This window comes from Tenrec ecaudatus, unplaced genomic scaffold, assembly GCF_050624435.1.
Source record: "Tenrec ecaudatus isolate mTenEca1 unplaced genomic scaffold, mTenEca1.hap1 Scaffold_54, whole genome shotgun sequence".
In the NCBI taxonomy this organism is placed as follows: domain Eukaryota; kingdom Metazoa; phylum Chordata; class Mammalia; order Afrosoricida; family Tenrecidae; genus Tenrec; species Tenrec ecaudatus.
This window is the reverse complement of record NW_027459454.1, coordinates 27,659-44,449: the sequence shown is the minus strand read 5'-3', so window position 1 is coordinate 44,449 and position 16,791 is coordinate 27,659. Positions and strand designations below refer to the sequence as shown.

The window sequence follows — 16,791 nt, the reverse complement described above, 5'->3', positions numbered from 1 at the left end:
GTCATTTACTGTTGTTATATTAAGACTGTTACCCATGCTACACCATGCTTCAAGACAAAATTTCATTTATTTGTAATTAGAAATAAATATTTCACAATACATTAAAAAAAAGAACTTCAAACTTACACTATGAAAGCAACTGTCACTAACAAGGTAAAGTTACGGTGAAGTAAATCTATTTCTGTGCATCGAGCAATATCTTGATTCCGCAGCGGACTTTTCAATCCCAGAGAGTGTATCCTGCTATCCACCAATAAAGCCTCACACCTTTAGGCTTTAGATTTCATATTCTGACAGTATTCTTGTCCAATCAGCCTTCGTGTGGTAGGATACATTGTTTCATAGAATCTGAATATGTCTTCCAGTGAGACCAGTCTTGAATAGAACATCTTGCTAGGTTAAGCATAAGACCCAAAGGAGGCGCATCCACACAGTGACTGCAACAACAGGCTAAAGCATAACCACTGTGAGGACCTTATAGCATATCTGTGTGTCCTAAAGGAGGGCCAATATTATGCAGACCAATTTGAGAGCCTCTAATAACACCAAAATAAGGGATCATGACCCCCCTCAAAAAATCATATTTTGGAGAAGAGACAAGAAACATCACAGGATTGGCATGAGAGAAGGTCCAGTAATTGTCATGAGTGGGTCATGCCTATGTCAGACAGAAAGATCATGCCCAGGAAAATAACTTACTGGGGGAAGGAAGGGATAAAAGATGTCTTGATACAAGGCATCAAGTAGAGAGATCATATTTGCAAAATAATGATGGCAGCATGTGTACAATTTTGCTTAATGTAGTTGGCTTATGGATTGTTGCAATATGTGTAAGAGCCCACATTAAATTATTTTTTTTAAAAAGAAAAAGAACTTACCAGTAACAGCATTTGGCAGGTTCCAAATCCTTGAATCAGACTTCAGGGGATTCACCAGTCTAGAGTTGGCACCCTGGAAAGCAATCCGACTGCAGGACCTAAAATGATTAGAATCCAGATATGAAAACCTGTCTGGGTACAGCCTGAAGCCACGCTCTCTCAGTTACATTATGAGGCAAATTTATCAGGTTTGTAATGGGGTGTGCTACATAACAATTATATAATTATTTTAATGTAATTTTCACTGGATTTTAGAAGAAACCAATCTAGTTCTAAAGCTAATCCTGTAAATGTGGAAGATAGAAGAATCAATCCATTTGAATTGTGGTGCCAGCCAAGAATTTGAAAGTACCATAAACTGCCAATAGAACACCCACTGTCTTGAAAGTAGGAAGACCCATATGCCTTTAGAGACAAGCAAAGCCAACATGGGCATGTCGTCAAAAGAGAATAGTCTCTGGAGAGCACAGCATATTTGGCAGAGTGAAGGGTCTGGAGAAAAGTGAAAAGCTCCCAACATGATGGAATGCACACACAACAAGATGGATGAACACAGTGGCTGCAACAATGGAATCAAGCAAAACAAGTGTGAGGCTGGCACAGGACTGGGCAGCATTACGTCTTGTTGTATCTGGGGTTACTATGCTTCAGAACACACTCAATGACACCTAGAAACAACACAAAGATGCATCAAGGGCCCAAGCACAAAACTGTAAAAGTGTGGACAGCTAGGAGATAGTTTATAGCCAAATTTCATGACTCCGGGAATTGGGTTTCATATAATGAATTGCATATTTAAGATGAAAATAACAAGTTGAATAATTACATCAATGGTTTTATAGCACTGATTAGTATAAACATTTATTTGAGCAGGATTGACATGATAACTGCAGCAAGGATCTCCAATATAGCAACTGTGAGGATGGCCATGGATTGTGCAGTATTTCCTCCATTTTGACATAGAATAACTATGAGTCAGTTCTGAGGGTAAGTATGAGCCAGGAACAATTCCATAGCCCTTAACAACAACAGCCTAAGACTTACAGTCAAAGTCAGACATTTTAGGATCCATAAATAGAATTTATGAATTTTGCATCTAAAAGCCTCACCACAGAAAAGCAAATCTCCCAGCACAATTCTTAATGGGTTAGACCTACCCAGATTCCAATGTGAAAATCCTATCGCAGTCTCTTATTTAGGCCTGTGTTATCTCCACCCGATTTCTAATTGATCCACTCTTATACCACGCCTAGTAATCAACTCAGAAACACCAGTAGCAGCAAACTAACTGCAATGCCCATTTTTCCTAAAAGCTTGGAGAATTTTACTAAAAAATGAAACAAAACAAATATGAATGTCAACCTAAAAATCTTAAATGGAAGAATTAGGAAAAATTCTTTAAAACCTCCAAAATAAAAACATCACCGTGTGCCATTTTTCTCCTTGAATAAGTGTGAAATTCATGGTAAATTCTTTAAAGTTGGAACTCCTAATAATTCAAACAGATAAAATGATTAGCAGCTAACTTAGAAGATAGTTGGTTTCTCCTCAGAGACACTTTAAGAGCGAGGCCTGGTGACTTACTTTTGAAAAAGCAATCTCTGAAAACACTATGAGGCACGGTTCTTCTCCGGAAAACACGGGCCACCATAAATTAAAAACAACCAATTATCAAATGTTATCTAAATACTCTTGAAACTTAGAATATGAAGACAACTGCCTCTCACAAGCAAAAGATGTCCTGTGAGATTGTCACTAGAACAACCAGGGGCAGCGAGATGAAGGGCCAGCTCTCCACCATGACTTTCAATGTCTCTCGATATATCTGGGCAACAGCTGCCAAGAACAATGGTGGGGAAATTTCTATTTCAGAGAGGCAATCGGTGAAACCTCACTTAGCAACAAACTCTGCATGGAAAACTCCAAAATACTGTGTGAGTCCCTGAGCTCATTCTGATCAATCTGCTCCAAAAGGTATCCTGGACTATGAATGATAAGTCATCTGCTCAAAGCTCAGGGAGAGCCCAGCCCTCCACAACCTTCGTCCCAGAACCCTTACTCACTGGAAGGTTTGGAGTCAATGCTGACTACTAGAGATCCTATAGGAAAGGGGAGAATTTCTCTTGTGGAGTTTCAAGATTATGCACTGTACTAGATTGGGAAGTCCAGTTTTTCTCCCATCCTGCCACCTGTGTCAGAAATAGTTAGGAAACCTTCTAGTCATACTACTCACCTTTTCAATTCACAGTTGTAGAGGCTGGCAAGGCTCAGATATCAGTCTGGACCCTTCTCTTGACTCAAGTAGGTCGAATGCACAATGAAATAAGAAGGGAAGGTCAGATGGTAGGCTCCTTCCTCATGGCTGTGCAGATTGATGAATCCAAGCTATATATGAAATATGTCAAGATGCTCTCTCACATCTGGAGATCCACACGTCTAGGAAGTCCCCAGAACTGGACAAAAGCTGCAGATAGAATGTACTTGAATTTATACGGGGAAAACCACACCCAACAGGATAACACCTCCCACTACTTGGCTGCTGACAGCAAATCTCTTCATGGAAGTGATGGCATTATATCGAACACTGTCACCTAAGCTCATTCGTAATTCCTAAACTTCTGAGAATCCTGGCCCAGCCAAGTCAGCATAAAACCGCAGCCATTAAACATTATCCACTGTGCCACCAACCCAAGTGATTTCAATAACAGAAAAGTGTGAAAGGGAAGGAGGAACGAGCAAAACCCTTCCAGAAATAGCTTCATCTAACTGGATCTCTTATACGCCATATGGTTTTGACATTTTGAAAAGTCAACTCTGGCTCTGGCCCTTAGCACAAATTCACTACCATGATGCCTATTGCTACTCAGAGCAGCTTTATAGAAAATAGGGGAAGTTCCCCTTTGACTTAACAAGCAGACTCAGACTCACTGCTTTCCATTCAGTTCTCAGGCCACACAACCTCATAGGAGGAATGACGCCTGTGGGATTCTGAGACTGTAATTCTTTACAGGCTCAGATAGCATTGTCTTTCACCCTTGGGACAGCAGACTGTTGGGAACTGTAGACCTCGGGGTACACAGCCCACCTGTTACCCACTCTGCCATGAGGGCTACTGTTGGTCTTATGATATTGTAAATCATTCCAGGAGTATATGACCCCATATCTGCCCTGGGTATTGGCTGGTAAATTCAAAGCACTGACCTTGGGATTAATAACCCAATACCTAATCAACTCTGCCTTGACTGTGTATTAAAAGCCCAATACCTAATGAAAAGAGCTCCATCTCTCTATAGTACAGTAACCATTACTGCATCCCAAACCAGATGTGTTTAGATTATTGATCTCTGGAGAAGATTCCAGCACATTTCCTTAGTTATTAAGTGTGTTTATGAAGGAAGCATCATTAACTGTTTTTTTTTCATTCAAAATTAACTTTCTTATAGATTAGGTGGGTAGAATTTCATATCTTTTGTTACATATCCCATCAGTCATAGGATAAGGCTCTCTTATTCTGTTGTGTCTGGGCAAGGTCCTTGTCTGCTTGCAATGTCTGTGGGCTTAATCTGCCCTAGACAGCACCATAGATGTATGCTTCAGCATTACCTTGAATCTGGGAGGTTCACTGCATAGAGACTGCTAGTCCACAGAGCTCTGATCCAGGTCTCCTTTCTTGCTGTAATCAGATCAGAGATGAAATGTTCTGGAGCCACACCTCAGGAAAATCCCCTTACATCTAGGTCAGAAAAGATTATGAGGGGATAAAGGATTTGCTATCATAGCCTGAATCCCTTTACCACGGAATATGATCATACATGATCCCATCCCAACTGATCCATTCTCTGAGGCCACATTATACCAGAAATGTAAAATAAACTAAAACCCAGTAATATGGTGTCCATTCTCCCTCACAGCCAACCTATGAACAGATTAGAACTGTTCCCTAGAACTAGTGCTGTCAATCATATGCTCCCAAACTTAGTGGCCCTTTTGCATGCCCCCTAGCAGGAAAATGGAAAAAATTCCCCACATCCTTGCTGACTATTGAAACGTTTTTACTATAGCCCATAATCCAGAATAAAGTATTACAAAAAATCTCACTGCCCCTTGTCTGAGTATACTAATGGTGACTATTTAGGACAGGGTAGAACTGCCCTTGAGTTTCTAATTCCTTATGGGAACCACATATTTCTCCCATAAAATACACGTGCACCATTCCATTTCCCCTCAAGGGGCAGTATCAGGTACTTCAGTAAACACTGCACTATGCCGTTATAGGAGCAGACTTCTTATCTTTCTCAATTAGAGACCTACTCAATTTGAAGCTGTCAACTCTGGATTAATAGACAAACTCTGCCCACTACTCGACCAGACTTCAAAATTGACACAATTACAAAACTTTCACACCACTGAGAATTATGATCCCAGCAAGTTGATACAGTTAATGTATCTCTGTAAATCAGTAAGATATTAAAACACACCGAGGACCCGGAAAAGGTACTGAGATGTGAAAGAGATAGAGGGTGAAAATGCATCCGAATCTGTTTGCCCTGTTTATATTGAATAGAGCAATAAATCCATATCTTCAAAATCCAATATAGAACACACTCAATTCACGCAAAAACAGACTTGCATATCTAATGTTACTTATGCTCATTATTCAAGAAATAAATACAACATATATAATGCTTTCACATGCAAAAAATGCCTATTCTTCCAATTTTGGTGGGTAGAAAGATAAAGTTTTACATGACTGGCTGTAAGGGATGGCATTATCTGTTTGCTGTCCCCGAGGCAAGGTCCTTGTCTCTATTTCACATTTAGAGTCTTAGTTTTCATCTTCCAGGTCCCTAAAGAAATGTGTCAAGTCCAAGATATTTCCAGAGAATCTGAGACATCTCAGAGAAACCATCTGGCCCAAATAATGAGAATGCCGTTTGAGGTTGAGCAGATTTCAGCTGAAATCCACCACCACTTCTAGGACATACCCAATTTTTCAGATATACACATCAGTGGGAGGTGAGGAAACAATAAATTTCAGCTACCTACAACACAGGAGCAGTGTGGTTTAGAACAAACTCTGGATGGCCTTGGGAAGAATGGGCATTAGAGAACACTCCATTGCACCCAAGAGGAACCTGTCCGTGGATCAAGAGGCTGCTGTGCAAACAGAACAAGGGAATACGGAATGGTTTAAAATCAGGAAAGTATGTTACAAGAATTTTTAAAAATAACTTTATTGGCAGTTCTTACAGCTTAAAGATAATCCATACATACATCCATCGTGTCAAGCCCATTTGTGCATATGCTGCCATCTTCATTTTCAAAATATTTTCTTTCTACTGGAACCCTTGGTATCAGCTTCTCATTTCTCCTTTCCCCACCCTCCTTCCCTCATGAAATCTTGATTATTTATAAATTATTACTTTTTGCATGACTTGCACCAACCGCTGTCTCCCTTCACCCACTTTTCTGTTGGTCCTCCTCCTGGGAGAGGTTTACATGTAGATCACTGTGATCGCTTTCCCCTTTCTACTCCCACCTTCCCCTTCCCCTCCTGGTATAGGTACCATCATTATGGGTCCTAAGGGGTTATCTGCCGTGGATCCCTGTGTTTCCAGCTCTTATCTGTATCGTGTACATGCTCTTGTCTAGCTGCATTTGTAAGCTAGAATTGGGGTCATGATAATGGGGAGGAGGAGAAGAAGCACTGAATAACTAGAGGAAAGTAGTATGTTTCATTGGTGCTATATTTCACCCTGACTGGCTCATCTCTTACTTGTGACCCTTCTGTGAGGGGGTGTCAAATTGTCTACAGATGGCCTTGGGTTTCACAGTGATATGGTTTTTTGTTCTGGGTCTTTGATGCCTGATAGTTGATCCCATTGACACAACATGATCACACAGGCTGGTGTGCTTCTTCCATGTGGTCTTTATTCCTTCTCAGCTAAATTGACGCTTTTTAAATTTTCAAGCCTTCCTGACCCTAGATGCTATATCTTTTGATATCTGGGCATCATCAGCTTTCTTCATCACATTTTTTAATGTGCCCATTTTGCCTTCAGTGATTGAGTCAGGAAGGTGAGCACCAAAGAATGGCAAGTTATTAGAACAAACTATTTTTGCATTGAGGGAGTACTTGAATAGATCTATTTACTGATCATTATATATAAATACATACCTCTATTTAGACCTCTCTACGTGTCCTTTACCTCCTAGTTCTTTTCCCTATTTCCTTTTACTTTCCTCTTGTCCCACTATCATTTTCAACCTTCATTTGGTTTTCAGTAATTCCTCGTGGATACATTGCACTTAATCAAACGCCATCAGGCCTCCTGCGCCTTCCTCACCATCAAGTTTACATCACTTGTTGCTCTCCTATCCTGCTTTTGTTGGCTCCCCCCTTTCTTTCCCCTGCCTCCCCATCTCCTGTGTCCCTTCCGGAACCATCAGTCCTGTTATTTTCTCCTCAGGATTGTTTACCCCGCCTACCTTATCTATATAGACATGCAAGAACAATATTAAGCACAAAAAGAAAACAACAAAACAAACCAACAGCAAAAAAGAAGTCTATAAATAGTTCCCGGTTTGTTTGTTGACTATTATGAGTGTTTGCCAGTCGAGTCTCATGGGATGTTACACCCTGGCTCCAAAGTCCATTTTTGGGATTCCTCAGGGACTTCATTGCTTTACTCCCCTTGTTGCTCTGTCAAACACCCTTAGTGTTTCTGCCCGGTGTGGTAGGGTCAGATTGGAGACAATTCTCACACCGTGTCTTCGGTGTTATGCCCTGTAGCGCTATGGGTCACTGATGGAAATCGTGTCTCGTGCTGAGGCCAGCCCTATGGCCCTCTCTGTGCATTGGCTGCTCCCAGCAGGAATATCATCCTTGGGCTTGGTGGACCAGGGGTGTGTTCTACTCTCTCTTTCACTCATAGTTTGCTCCCATGTGCTCTGTTCAGAAGTGCCCCTCTCCCAGAGCTGTAGCTTCAGTGTTGTCCTTTGTAGTCCATTTTCCTTCAGTGCTCTCCATCAGTCACCCTGGGAACCATCAGACTGATGATTCTTCAGGCAGGGAGGCTGGACATGTAGCTGGGATTGGGGCTTCCCCTGAAGACCTCTCTATTGGACTGCTGCATCATGCCAGTATGTTGAATTCATGTCTTGGCACACCAGGTTGAGGTCTGGTCCCTCTCTCTCACTCCTGTGAAGATTTAAACAATACCCTCCCCTTGGATGTATTAGTGCCCTGTTCCCCTACTACCCATGCCTCCCCCCACTTTTCTTGCTTTTCCCCTCCTTTTTCATTGACTGTCATATGTATCCCTGGATTGGGTCTGGCCCCTGCCATACTAACCTGGACTTCACCCCAGGAATGTATTCATATAGTAACTTTCCCCCTATATCTCTTTTGCCTTTTAAGCTTACTTAAGTGGACTTATGGTTTACTTCTCCTTTTACCCTTTGCTTATTTCACTTCACATAATTTCCTCCAATTTTTCCCATGCGGCAATGTGCTTCATGCATTCATCACTGCTTTTCAGGCATGTGTAGTACTCCAGTGTATGCATGTACCACAGTTTTTGAATCCATTCATCTGTTGATGGAAATTTGGGTTGTTTCCAACTTCGTGCGATTGTGAACTATGCCATGATGAGCACTGGGGCACAGATATCTGACTGTGGTTCATTTATTGCCTCTTCTGAGGATATGCCAAATAGGGGAATTGCTAGGTCCTATGGTAGCTTGATTTCCATCTCTTTTACACTTCACCAAATCTAATTCCATAATGGCTGTACATACATACAAGTCCACCAGCAGTGGACCAATGTTCACATCTCACCACAGCCACTCCAACACTTGTTACTCTCTGATTTTGTGAATTGATAGAATTCTGGCTATCTTTGAGGGTGTTAGGTGGTATCTCACAGTTGTTCTAATTGGTATTTCTCTGATGGCTAATGATCAGGAACATTTTCTCATATTTACTGGGTATTCAGATTTCTGCCCTTGTGAAATTTCTGTTCAGGTCCTTTGCCCATCTCCTCAGTGGGTAATTAGGTGGTTTGTTTTTTTTTTAAGCAAGCAGAGTATTATAAATTTTAATAAGGCGTTTGTCTGATGTGTCATTACTAAAGATATTTTCCCAGTCTGTCAGCACTCTCATTACTCTCTTGCTGAATTCATTCGATGTACACAGGCATTTTATCTTCGGTATACCCCTCTTGCCAATTAGTGACTCAACTGTATTTGTGTCCTTACCTATATCCGATAGCCTAGATATTCCCTGCACCAAAGTTCTCAGGTTGGTCGCAATTCCCTCATTGATTGTCCTAATAGTTTGGGGTTTTACCACAAGGTCTGTGATCCACCTTGAGTTTAATCTTGTGCGCGGAGTGAGATAAGGGTCTTGCTTCATCTTTCTGCAGGTAGATATCCATTCTTTCCAGCACCACTTGTTGAAGAGGGCATCTGCTTCCCATTTGATATCTTTTGGTCCTTGTCAAAGATCAGTTGTCTGTATGCTGATGATTTTATTTCTCGGGTTTTAGTTCTTTTCCAATGTGTGTTAGGGTCTCGTCCAGCGAGACCCTCACGCGGTGACCTGGAGAGGCAACGAACCTGGATGGCAAAAAGACACAGAGACGTGGGGCAAGACAAGTGCTGATCAAGCCCGTTTATTTTGCCAAAACTCTGGGTATATATTCACAACAGAGAAGGAAGTGGGAGGCACATATTCCAATGAAGGACACTGTGTAACAACCGCACACTGTACAACAACTAATCAGCCACATGTTCCCAATAAGGTACAAAGGGTGCGCAACAGTACTCAAAGACGTCCGTGGCGACGTCCGCATGCAAATCAAGGCTTACCGGGTGAACTTATCACGATGTTCCTAATATGGTATATCTGCAGTTCAATGGGTGCTCAGTACTTTGACTAATGGCAACAAGGTCAGTTATCGCAATTTCTCATGCTACTGAGCACGTAGTTTGGAATGTGGGGGCGAAGTTGGGCAGGAAACAAAGCCTTGCTGTTAGAAAGCGGCCAAGTTTCTCCTACGTGTCTGAGGCCAGAGTCTTAATGGCTATCGGCTCCCAACAAATGTGATAGGATTTTATCCTCTCCCCATACTTATTAAATGTATATTCTGACAAAGTAATCTGAGATGCTGGAATTTTTTGAAGGAAAACGTGGCATCAGGTTTGGGAAAAAATCATATTAACAACCTTCCATATGCAAGTGACAAAACCTTGCTTGATTGAAGATTGGCTTGAAACATTTGCTGATAAAGGTCAAATACTGCAGCCTTCAGCATGGACTACAACTCATTATAAAGAAGACCAAACTCCTCATAAGTGGACTAATAAGTAATATAATGAGAAATCAATAATATATTGGTATTGTCAATAATTTCATCTGGCTGGCATGCACAATAAGTGCTCATGGAAGTGAGACATACTAGTGTTAGCCACTGATATGCCATCTTTTGACTGCTGGATGACCTGCTCCGTTCCCCTCTCATCTGGGAAAGTCCCGCTAGAGAATAATTTTGGAATGCACTCATGTTCTCCGGATCAGAACATTGTAATTAATAATATTTTTGCTTTTAATGTTGTAACCAGTAGATTCCTATTTTTATGTTATTAAACAGAATGTTATAATCAGTGCTATACTGTGTAATGCTCACTAGCTTTAAAGAATACTAACATTAATATTGCTTTCTGCTTCTGTCCATGCTTGCATAAGTCCTAGACAAATGATAAATGAGTTTTTGCCTTTATAGATGGACTGAAATGTCTACTCGGGACTCCAACCAAAGAATCGCTTTTAAATTCTAGCAGTCCGGTTATAACCGAATAAAGACTCTTTTAAATTATCGTAACATTATAGTGGCTGTCATTCATTTCAAACCACAACAGAAGCAAAAGTCAAGAAATCAAGTGAACCATTGGATTGGATGAATCTGCTGCATAAGACTTCTTGAAAGTGTTGAATAAAAGGATGTTACCTTGAGGATCATAAGGTACACCTGCCAGAGATTTGTTATTTTCTGTTTCTTGTTTACCCCCTCAAACTCTTTTATTAGGACATAATCCAGACACATCATTCAATAGTTGTCATATCATGTGACTATCACAATCAGCTTCAAGCATTTTCTTCCTTCTTTTATTTGATATCAACTCCCCACTAGCTCCCACATTCCATGTTGTGCCTTCCAGGACCCCTAATGTAGTTATAGTTTCTACAGAGTCACCCACCCTGGGTTCTATATAGCAAAACTACATAGAAAAATATATAAAAGAGTCAAGATGGCTGCTAACTATAACAACAACAAGGACAAACTGCAATTCAAAAAGCAAAAACAGAAAGTATAGAAAAACAAGATTAAGATCAAAGAGTACTGAAAGGGAGATCAAATAATGTTTTTAATTATTCAAGTCAGAGTTTTTATTTCAATCTACTATTATCATCTCTGATTGATAGCCAGGTTATTCCTATACCTTAATTATGGTCAGACAGAAATCACAGAGACTTATTGCATGTATAAATCCTGCAAATGTGTTTTGGTCTTTGACTGTCATCCATAGCCTTCTTAAAATCAGTGTTTAAAAACTTGTTAGGGCGTGGTCAAGGGTAATGCAACCAAGAGGAATTACTGAAACCCAAATGAAGACTGAGCATGATAGTCGGACAAGAGGAAAGTCAAAGGAAATAGAGGAAAGAGCTAGGAGGCAAAGGGCATTTATAGAGGTCTAAATAAAGGCATGTAAATATTTATATATACATTTATATATAATAATGGGGAAATACATCTCTGTGCATATATGTATAGGTTTAGTATTAAGGTAGCAGATGGACATTGGGTCTCCACTCAAATACTCCCTCAATGCAAGAATATTTTGTTCTATTAAACTAACATTCAATGATCCTCACCCTCTCGACACAATCACTGAACACAAAGCGGGTGAATAAGTGAATGTGATGAAGAAAGCTGATGGTGCACAGCTATCAAAAGATACAGCGGCTGGGGTCTTAAAGGCTTGAAGGTAAATAAGCAGCCATCTAGCTCAGAAGCAACAAAGCCCACATAGAAGAAGCACACCAGTCTGCGTGATCATGAGGTGCCGAATGGATCAGTTATCAGGCATCAAAGAATAAAAAATCATATCATTCTGTGCTCACCTCCATGATATGATCACTGAAGACAAATGGGTGCATAAGCATATGTGGTAAAGAAAACTGATGGTGCCTGGCGATCAAAAGATATAGTGTCTGGGGTCATAAAGCTTGAAGGTAAACAAGCAGCCATCTAGCTCAGAAGCAACAAAGCCCACATAGAAGAAGCACACCAACCTGTGCGATCATGAGGTGTTGAAGGGATCAGTTATCAGGCATCATCAGAACAAAAAAATCATATCACTGTGAATGCCGGGGGGAGGGGAGGAGTGCAGACTGGAGACCCAAAGCCCATTTGTAGGTCACTGGACAACCCCTTACATTGTCTCAGGGAGGAGATGAACCAGACAGGATGTCGTGCAGCAACAATGGAGCATAGTTCCTAAATGATCCCCAGACCCCCAAACACTCTATCATGATCCCAATTCTACCTTACAAATCTGGCTAGAACAGAGGGTGTACACTGTTACAAATAGGAACTGGAAACACAGGGAATCCAGGGTAGATTATTCCCTTCAGGACCAGTGGTGTGAGTGGTGATACTGAGAGGGTGGAGGCAGGGTGGGTTGGGAAGGGGGAACCAATTATAAGGATCTACATATAACCTCCTCCTATGGGGACGGACAACAGAAACATGCGTGAAGAGAGACATTGGATCGTGCAAAATATGACAAAATAGTGATTTCTAAATTATCAAGGGGTCATGAGGGAGTGGTGAGGGAGGGGATAAATGAGGGACTGATGCCAGGGGCTTAGGTGAAGAGTTAATATTTTGAGAATACTGAGGGCAATGAATGTAAAAATGTGCTTTACACAATTGATGCACGTGTGGGTTTTGATAAGAGTTGTATGAGCCCCTAATAAAATGATTTTAAAAAGAGGCACAGACAATGGTTATTAGGAAAAAAAATGAGCTCTGATACCATTCTCTGCTGCAGAATTGGATGTTACTATTGACAATCCTTGGATCACATATGTTGATGTTATTCTTCCATGTGGGCTTAGTTGATGGTACACTTAGATCACTGCTTGTTTGAAAACAAGACTTAAGATTCGAGACACTATTGTTTCTGATAGATACCATCTAATTTCTTCACCACACTTTGCTGTAGCAACTACATCTTCTGTATTTCCTTCAAAAGGGAATTTTGTAAGAATTAACTGTTCTTAGAATGTAGCTTGGGTTAATTATGAGCTCCACATCCATCCCTTACTCTGTTTATTCTATTCACCTCTGGTTCACCTTAGAGACATCTTGTTATTTTATGGCAGATAACTTTATCAATCATCTCTTTGAAGCATAAGGTAATTTTGTTTATAGTGTCATTGATTCAGCCCAGGATAATATATTTAAAACACAATTAAGAAAAGGTAATTGAATAAATGTACAGCCTTAGTATTTTCAATTGCCTGTGAAAAGTGAATGTGAAAGTTGAACATTCTTCAATGCATACAAAGGAAGACTGAAGAAGAATCAACGTATTAGAATATAGTAAAGGCAAAAGAACATTAAAAGTACCATGGACTGCCAAAAGTTAAAACAAATGTGCCATTGAAGAAACATGGCTACAGTGCTCCTTAAAGGCAAAGATGGCGATATTTTGCTTATGTACTTTGCACATGTTATCAGGAGAGACCAGTCCCTAAAGAAAGACATCACATTGGGGAAATTAGGGCAAGTGAATGATAAAGAAATCTCCTCAATGAGATGGACTGATGCAGGAGCTGCAAAAAATGGGCTCAAACATGAGAACATTGTCAGAATGGCAAAGGACTGAGTCATGTCCCTTTTTGTTAGACACAGGTTTGCTATGAGCTAGAACTGACTCAGTGACACCTATGAAGAATCAACTACATTTGTGACAAATTATTGGTTTACCACATAAGTTCTTCCCTGTTGGACCATTATATAAGTGTCAGAGTATATTCATAATCTATAGCAGAAATTAAACACTCGTCTTTGTGTTCTTTAATGACTTACATCTACCACACGGGACTAAGAAGACCTCTCTAGGACTTCCAATGCTCTAACTTTTAAAGGGAGGTGAGTTTTATCTTTCTCTGCTAGAGAGACCACATATTCAAACCTATCAGTTGATTGGCGGGGCTTGATGAGGTCATCCACTCCTGGAAAGATGGCCAGTCCAAAGAGGGACTTAGAAGTCCTAAGTGGGACTTCTACTCTTTTTCATAAGTTTGAAGAGGCACAGAGGGTATAAGCTTGAACTATGGAAAATGAGCTACACAGATAAATATCCACAATGACTGAACCAGATTTCATATATGAGCATCTGGGTGATAAAGTCATTTCTTAACCAATTGCTTAATTCACTCTCACCCTCCAACACATTCCTCACAATTTTTTATATTCTTTGAATCACAGTAAGGTGTGATGACTGAAACTTTGTGTATCATGGCTGAGTCAGGATTCTAAGGCATTGGTTCATGATGATGGAATCCGCCTGGTTGATAAGAGTTCATAGAATGCCATCTCTTTCATGATGAGACCTACTGTGAGCAGCCAATGAGGAGGAAGATAGCTTCCTTGTGGGTGTGGTCTTATCATTTAAAAGGATTCTCTGAATGGTCTTTAGCTTTGTTCTGGACCTGGACACTTCATCTGACCTGAAGGTTTGGGGACTTGAGACAAAATCCTGTAATTGTGTTTCTGGAAGTTGTCGGTCTCAATTTGCTTGAGAAAGAAGTCTGCCATCTTACCTCCCATCTTGCATTCATCAGCCACTGGATATACTTGATCTAGGATAAGAGTCAGGACAGGAATCTGAGCCTTGTCAGCCTCTGCAACTGTGAGCTGAAATATGCAGTAACATGAAAACTGTCTACATTAGTGGGTCTCACCCTGTGGATTGCCACCCCTTTGGGGGTAAAACGACACATTCACAGGGGTCTCCTGATTCATAACAGTAGTAAAATTATAGTTATAAAGTAGCAATGGAAATAATTGTATGGTTGGGGGAACTGTATTAAATGGTCATGGTATTAAGAAGATTGAGAACCACTGCTCTAAATGGTCCTGAGAAGCTAAGTTTGGAGGGGCCAAGAAGTTGAAGGCCTGGGTCCTTAAACTTGGCTCTCCTTGAGGCCATTGTGAATTGAGGTCACTCTATTTTGCATTATGAACATATGGATATAGTTGCTCTACTCAATATAAACAGAGTATCCAGATTAGGGTGTCCTGTTTACCCTCAATCTCTTTAACACCTCAATACCTATTCAGGGACTTGGTGTGTCTTACATCTTCTCTTTGTGTAATTCTTCATTATGTGTATCAACTTGCTGGGGTCGAGGTTATCTGTAGTGTGGCAGGCATGTAAGGATGTCAGTGTTGGAGCTGTGCTCCAGTGTGGACTTATTCCTCCATTTATCATGAGCTGGAGGCTTCAAAACCACCAGCTTCTGCGATTCAGAGAGATAACAGTCGGCTCCCCTAGAGACATACAGCAGTGTTTCCCAAGGTACATGATACTGCCCACTGAAGCAAAATGGAAATGTCCATTCAGTGTAAAAGTGATACCAATGTTTTTTAGAGGGGAGAAAGATGGGGCTTACTACTCCCATTAAGTATTGCAGTCTTGGATGATTACATAAGACTGGCTAGGTCTGTTGTGGGATACACTGTTTCTCTCTGGCTCCATACTCTTGAAGAGTTCCCGGAACCCACAATGGTTGGCCAGCTGAAGATGGAGCCCAGAATGGGCAAGGGGAAGGCCATCTTCTGAAACTACACTTGTGGCCAGCTCCTGGACCTCGTCTTTGCCAGCTATAGACTCATGCACACACACCAGGTGGTGGACTTCATCAGAGGGAAGCACGCCCACTTCGGAACCTGCTCCTCCAAGGAGATGACAGTCCTGGAGGCCATAGACCTGCTGGACCAGCTGGTGGATGAGTCGGATCCGGATGTGGACGTCCCTACCTCCTTCCATGCCTTCCAGACTGTGGAGGGCATCCAGAGGGCACATCCCCACAAGGACTGGTTGTACCTGGTGGGGATGCTGCATAATTTGGGGAAGTTGCTGCCCCTGGCCAAGGAGCCCCAGTGGGCCGTAGTTAGAAACACCTATCCTGTGGGCTGCTGGCCCCAGGCCTCTGTGGTCTTCTGCGACTCAACTTTCCAGGACAATCCAGGCCTCAGGGATCCTCTATACAGCTCTGAGCTTGGGATGTACCAGCCTCACTGCAGCCTGGGGAATGTCCTCATGTACTGGGGCCATGATGAGTATATGTACCAAGTGATGAAGTTCAACAAATTTCCTCTAGTTCCACTCCTTCTATGCGTGGCACACCGGTGGTGACTACCGGTAGTTGTGTAGCCCTGAACATGCCGCCCCGGGTTCAGGAGTTCAACAAGTTTGAACTCTACATCAAATGCCCAGACCTGCCTGATGTGGACATACTGCACCCCTATTACCAGGGGCTCATTGGCAAGTACTTCCCCAGAGTCCTCAGTTGGTGACCATCCTGCATGCCCAAGACAACCTTGTGATCATGGAGACAGGCCTGGCCCACCCAACTTCCTTGATAGACCCCACCCACCTGACTGTGCTCAGGTTTGCATCAATAAAGACCTTAAAGTGTCAAAAAAAAGTACAATCTTGGAAACCCATAAGGGCAGTATACTCTGTCCTACATGGTTGCCATTCATCAGCATTGACAGTGACAATAAGCTATTTTTATACATCATTGGGGACTATAGGCTTTATTACAAAAGTT

At 41.5% G+C, this 16,791-nt stretch overlaps 1 pseudogene; it reads left to right on the top strand.

Annotated features, from left to right (window-relative positions):
- Nucleotides 1-2,677: 2,677 nt before the first annotated feature.
- Nucleotides 2,678-16,534, top strand: LOC142436676 (inositol oxygenase pseudogene; annotated as a pseudogene).
- The last annotated feature ends 257 nt before the right edge of the window (nt 16,535-16,791 follow it).